General features: G+C 55.2%; 1 non-coding gene and 2 pseudogenes across 1 annotated transcript; all 3 read left to right on the top strand.

Moving 5' to 3' along the window:
• Nucleotides 1-790: 790 nt before the first annotated feature.
• Nucleotides 791-2,566, top strand: LOC144822020 (18S ribosomal RNA; annotated as a pseudogene).
• A 605-nt stretch (nucleotides 2,567-3,171) lies between these two features.
• Nucleotides 3,172-3,325, top strand: LOC144821996 (5.8S ribosomal RNA). The gene has a single exon (XR_013608512.1). It is a non-coding gene; the product is annotated as a 5.8S ribosomal RNA (ribosomal RNA).
• Nucleotides 3,326-3,744: 419 nt separating this feature from the next.
• Nucleotides 3,745-6,153, top strand: part of LOC144821977 (28S ribosomal RNA) — a 5,763-nt pseudogene continuing 3,354 nt past the window's right edge.

The following is a 6,153-nucleotide window of genomic DNA, read 5'->3' as shown; positions in this document are numbered from 1 at the left end:
CGGCAACGCCGAGATGGGGCAAGGCAGCACCCAGGGCCTGCCCACCAGGGTCCACAGGGTCCCGGGTACGCACCTGCCTCTCAGGCCCCTTTCCGATGGTCCTTTTTCTCAGAGTCTACTTTCCCCAGCAGCAGGCAGGCAGGGGATGCTAAGCCAGCATACCCCCTGCACAGGGTGGCCTGCCAGGGGATGCCCCGGCTGTACTCTGATCGATTGGGCACTCTCGGTCCATTTAGGGATGGACTGCTTGGCCAGCCTCGGCTGTTGATTCAAGCAAAGAGCTTTCACGGCGCATGGACCGTCTGACTCAAGGGAGGCCCTGCTGCATGGCGGTAGGTTGTCCGCCCTACCCAGCAGAGCAAAAGCCTACTGGCCCCGGCAGCTAGAACCCCCCAGTGGTCTGACCAGAGCAGAAAGGGTCGGGTGGCGCCAGGCCCTCAGATGCTGCCAGCAGGTCTGTGGGCCCTGTGCGCCACGCCATCACCCCTCTCCGCCCAGCATGTTTCTACAGCAGCTTGGAACAATCGTTCTGAGGGGTTCCTCCGCTGCCAGGCCCCGGCACCCCTGCATCCCGCTCAGGCTGTTCCTCTGCCCGCCTCTCCCTCCCGGGGGAGACAGCTGGGCCCACCGGTGCCCATGCAACCGCACCGCTCTACACACCTCCAGCGAGCCCTCCCGCACAGGCGGGTGGGCTCCTTCCCCTGGCAGGCTCCCGAGAGATGGAGGGTTGCACAAAGGTTGCCGGTCGGGGAGATGGGCATGCGGCTCCCACCCCGTCATCAGGTGTGGCTACCTGGTTGATCCTGCCAGTAGCATATGCTTGTCTCAAAGATTAAGCCATCCACGTGTAAGTACACATGGCCAGTACAGTGAAACTGCAAATGGCTCATTAAATCAGGTATGGTTCCTTTGATCGCTCCATCTGTTACTTGGATAACTGTGTTAATTCTAAAGCCAATACATGCCAACGAGCGCTGACCTCCCGGGATGCGTGCATTTATCAGACCAATCCGGGCTAGTCCGGCTGCTTTGGTGACTCTAGATAACCTCAGGCCGATCGCCCTTCCCCGTGACGGCGACGATACACTCGGATGTCAGCCCTATCAACTTTCAATGGCACTTTCTGTGCCTACCATGGTGACCACGGGTAACGGGGAATTAGGGTTCGTTTCCGGAGAGGAAGCCTGAGAAACGGCTACCACATTCAAGGAAGGCAGAAGGCGTGCAAATTACCCACTCCCGACTCGGGGAGGTAGTGACGAAAAATAACAATACAGGACTCTTTTAATCCTTTAATGAGGATCCATTGGAGGGCAAGTCTGGTGCCTGCAGCCGCGGTAATTCCAGCACGAATAGCGTATATTAAAGTTGCTGCAGTTAATAAGCTCGTAGTTGGATCTTGGGATCGAGCTGGCGGTCTGCCGCGAGACGAGCTACCGCCTGTCCCGGCCCCTGCCTCTCGGCGCCCCCTTGATGCTCTTGACTGAGTGTCCTGTGGTTCCGAAGCGTTTACTTTGAAAAAATTAGAGTGTTCGAAGCAGGCCAGTCGCCTGAATACTTCAGCTAGGAATAATGGAATAGGACTCCGGTTCTTTTTTGGTGGTTTTCGGAACTGGGGCCATGATTAAGAGGGACGGCCGGGGGCATTCATATTGTGCCGCTAGAGGTGAAATTCTTGGACCGGTGCAAGACGAACCAAAGTGAAAGCATTTGCCAAGAATGTTTTCATTAATCAAGAACGAAAGTCGGAGGTTCGAAGATGATCAGATACCGTCGTAGTTCGGACCATAAATGATGCCAACTAGTGATCCGGCAGCGTTATTCCCATGACCCGCCGAGCAGCTTCTGGGAAACCAAAGTCTTTGGGTTCCGGGGGGAGTATGGTTGCAAAGCTGAAACTTAAAGGAATTGACGGAAGGGCACCACCAGGAGTGGAGCCTGCGGCTTAATTTGACTCAACACGGGAAACCTCACCCAGCCCGAACACGGAATGGATTGACAGATTGATAGCTCTTTCACGATTCTGTGAGTGGTGGTGCATGGCCGTTCTTAGTTGGGGGAGAAATGTGTCTGTTTAATTACGATAATGAACAAGACTCCTCCATGCTAACTAGTTACGCGACCCCCAACGGTCGGCGTCCAACTTCTTAGAGGGAGAAGTGAGCCACACGAGATCGAGAAATAACAGGTCTGTGATGCCCTTAGATGTCCGGGGCTGCACGCGCACTACACTGAACGGATCAGCGTGTGTCTACCCTTCGCCGACAGGTGCGGGTAACCCACTGAACCCCGTTCATGAAAGGTATTGGGGATTGCAATTATTTCCCATGAACGAGGTATTCCCAGTAAGTGCAGGTCATAAGCTCACGTTGTTTCAGTCCCTGCTCTTTGTACACACCGCCCCTCGCTACTACCGATTGGATGGTTTAGTGAGGTCCTTGGATCCGCCCCGCCGGGGTCGACAACGGCCCTGGTGGAGCGCCAAGATGATGATCAAACTTGACTATCTTGAGGAAGTAAAAGTCATAACAAGGTTTCCGTAGCTGAACCTGTAGAAGGATCATTAACGGCGGAGCGGCCCGAGTGACCGACGGTGCCAGCCTGAAGCCCTCTGCCACCTCCTCTCAAGCGGCAGGATGGCCTGGAAGAGAAGGGGCCAAGGGCCTGTCGGGGGACCTTAGCTCCTCTCGGTAGGAGATGTGTGGGATGGGGAGCCACCTGGCTCTTTCCCTTCCAGTGCCTCCAACCCGGGCGAGGATGGTGGTGGCCTAATTGCCAGCCTGCCGGCATGGTTCAGGCCACCCGGCGACAGACGGCTGACGTGCAGGTGGAGCAACCGTCCCTCGTTGCCAGGTACCCGGTTTGACCCAGACTGAGGGGTGTAAAGACTTGTGCGGTCCCTCCCGGTGTCCCCGGGAGGGACCGGCCGCTATGGGGCTGTCTGTTCCCGTCACACTGGGAGCCCCCTTCCTCACCCATGGGTGGGGGACTCCCAGGCCGAGCGCTTGGCAATATTTTTTTTTCCCAACGGTGCAGTCTGACTCCCAGAGGGGAAGCCTTGAACGGGGCACCCAGGCCGTCTTGCCACGCGGGCAGCGGACGGACAGCGCTGGCTTCCAGCCGCCTCTCCTGCACTTGCAGGTGGGCAAACGTTTTTGAAAAGTTGACTGTGACTGTTGGCAGTGGATCACTCGTCTCGCGCGTTGATTAAGAACGCAGCTTGCTGCGAGAATTAGTGTGAATTGCAGGACACATTGATCATCGACACTTCGAACGCACCTTGCGGCACCGGGTTCCTCCCGGGGCTACGCCTGTCTGAGGTTCGCTCGATCGTCAATCGCCCCGGGGTTTCCCCCGGGACGGGACTGGTGCTGTTGCAGGGTTAGCTCCGCTTCCCCTTCGTCCCAACACAAGGTCATACCCCCCAATTGCCCGTGGCAGGGTCCCTCGCCGGGCCCTGCCACTGAGGTATGTTGCTGGTGCGCCTGGCCCCTGAGGAAGGGGCCTGGCGACCGGTCTGCGTGCCACACGTGGCTGTCTGTGGTGTCACACCGGCTGCCTGCGCACACGCGCCTCGGGCGCCCACCTCTGCGGCCGGCTTCCCGGGGAGGGCAAAACCCTTCTAAATGTGATCGAGGGAAAGAGGGCACGCGCTGCTAGGACGCCAGGCCCCCCTGCTCCGGCAGGGGGCCCTGGCCTTCCCCGGTAACCCCCTTTGACGCTCCGGCATCATTCTTCCGACTACGACCTCAGATCAGACGTGGTGACCTGCTGAATTTAAGCATATTACTAAGCGGAGGAAAAGAAACTAACCTGGATTCCCCCAGTAACGGCGAGTAAAGCGGGAAGAGCCCTGCGCCGGCATACAGAAGACCGACTCCCCAGCGTAGCTCAGGGGGCCCAAGTCCTTCGAGGCTCACCCCGCGGTCGGTGTTAGGCCGGCAACGGCCCCTGGCGTGCCGGGATAGGGTCTTCTCGGAGTCGGGTTGCTTGGGAATGCAGCCCAAAGTGGGTGGTAAACTCCAGCTAAAGCTAAATACAGGCGTGAGATCGATAGCCAACAAGTGCCGTAAGGGAACGTTGAAAAGAACTTTGAAGAGAGATTTCAAGAGGGCGTGAAACCATCAAGAGGTTAACAGGTGGGGTCCGTGCAGTCCGCCCAAGGGATTAAACACGGCAGGAAGGTCGGTGGCCCATGAGTTCCGGATTCCCTCTGCGGGACCGGCGCCCGGGCCCTACCCGGCCCCCACAGGGCGCATTTCCTCCTTGGTGGTACACCACGACTGGCTCCGGGTCAGCTGGGAAGGCTTCGGGGTGGCAGGTGGCCATCCACTCCGGCGGAGATTGTTACAGCCCCCCTGGCAGCAGCTTTGCCTTGTCCGCGGGGCAGAGGAAGATTCAACCGCCTCTGTGCCCTCCCCCGGGCATCCATCCCCGGCCACCCCTCGGGGCACACAGGGGCGGTTGAAGGGGAGACGGGCCCCCTGCTCCCGGCACAACTGTTGACTGGGGCGGACTGTTCTCAGTGCACCCGGGCCACATTGCGCCACTGTGCAGGGAGGCCCATGCCGGGCTCCAGGGGTCTGCGGCGATGTCGGTTACCCATCCGACCCATCTTGAATCACGGACCAAGGAATCTAACACGTGCGTAAGTCAGAGGGCCGAGTGAAACCCTGTGGCGCAATGAACGTGTGTCGGCGCGCGCCGGCTGAGGTGGGATCCTGCTGCGCTTCCAGCGGCAGGCGCACCACCGGCCCGTCTTGCCCGCTCTGTCGGGGAGGTGGAGTATGAGCGAGCGTGATATGACCCGAAAGATGGTGAACTATGCCTGGGCAGGGCAAAGCCAGAGGAAACTCTGGTGGAGGTCAGTAGCGGTCCTGACGTGCAAATCAGTCGTCCGACCTGGGTATAGGGACGAAAGACTAATCAAACCATCTAGTAGCTGGTTCCCTCCGAAGTTTCCCTCCAGATAGCTGGTGCTCAGAGCCCCCAGTTTTTTCTGGTAAAGCGAATGATTAGAGGTCTTGGGGCTGAAATGATCTCAACCTATTTTCAAACTTTAAATTAAGCATGGGCTGAAAATTCGTTACGCTCGCGGAATTTGCGGATTTTCCACTATTTCGCGATCCGCGAAACTCACGAAATCGCGGTAAAATCCGCAAATCAGTGGGGACGAATTTTCAGCCAAGCACTTACAGGGTTACAGCAGCAGGTGCAAAAGTTGAAGCAAATTTTTTGTAACCTTTTACAAAAGGGTTACAAAGAAATTAACTTCAACTTGGGCACCTGCTGCTGTAAGCCTGTAAGTGCTTCCTGGCGCCTCGTTGCCTACTTGCAACTATTCTCTGACCCTGCTCTGACCCTTTAAGCAGGGTCAGAGAATAGCTACAAGTAGGCAATGAGGCGCCTGTCACGAAAATTAAACCAACAGGAAGCACTGACAGATATAAAAACAAGCATTTGCAATGCAATAGGTCTCACATTAGGAAAGTTTGAGCTATTGGTCTTGTTATGACAATTTTTTTTATTTATGTGTTGGTTTTGAAAATAGCTAAATTAATAGCTTTGTCATTTACAATGCCAATAGTTATAACTTTCGCATATAGCATTTGTAATGCAACATGTTTTGTATTTACGTGACTTAGCTGTATTGATCTTACAAATTACAATGGCTTTTAATTTTTTTTAATAATTAATACTTAAATAAAAGTTAATTTAATTTATAATGGCAATAGCTTAAACTTTTGTAAATAACTTTTGTGAAGATTATGTTCAGTGTATTTTATTGTGACGAAAATCCAAGAACAGAAGTGAAATATTAACATCTTTTTGTGACATTTGTAATAAAGTTTGAAACATTGAGAGAACATATTTGAACCTGTTGTTGTTGAATGGTTGCGCAGATTGATGCTTGGATGGCGCTGAGTGGATTCTGTGGTGGTGCTGAGTGGTGCTGTGGTGATGCTGAGTGGTGCTGTGGTGGTGCTGAGTGATACTGGGTGGTGCTGAGTGGTGCTGTGGTGGTGCTGAGTGATGCTGTGGTAGTGCTGAGTGGTGCTGTGGTGGTGCTGAGTGATGCTGTGGTGGTGCTGAGTGATGCTGTTGTGATGCTGAGTGGTGCTGTGGTGGTGCTGAGTGATAATGTGGTGGTGC

Source organism: Lissotriton helveticus, chromosome 2_2 (assembly GCF_964261635.1).
Source record: "Lissotriton helveticus chromosome 2_2, aLisHel1.1, whole genome shotgun sequence".
Lineage (NCBI taxonomy): Eukaryota > Metazoa > Chordata > Amphibia > Caudata > Salamandridae > Lissotriton > Lissotriton helveticus.
The sequence above is the reverse complement of the archived record's forward strand: the minus strand, read 5'-3'. Positions and strand labels throughout refer to the sequence as shown.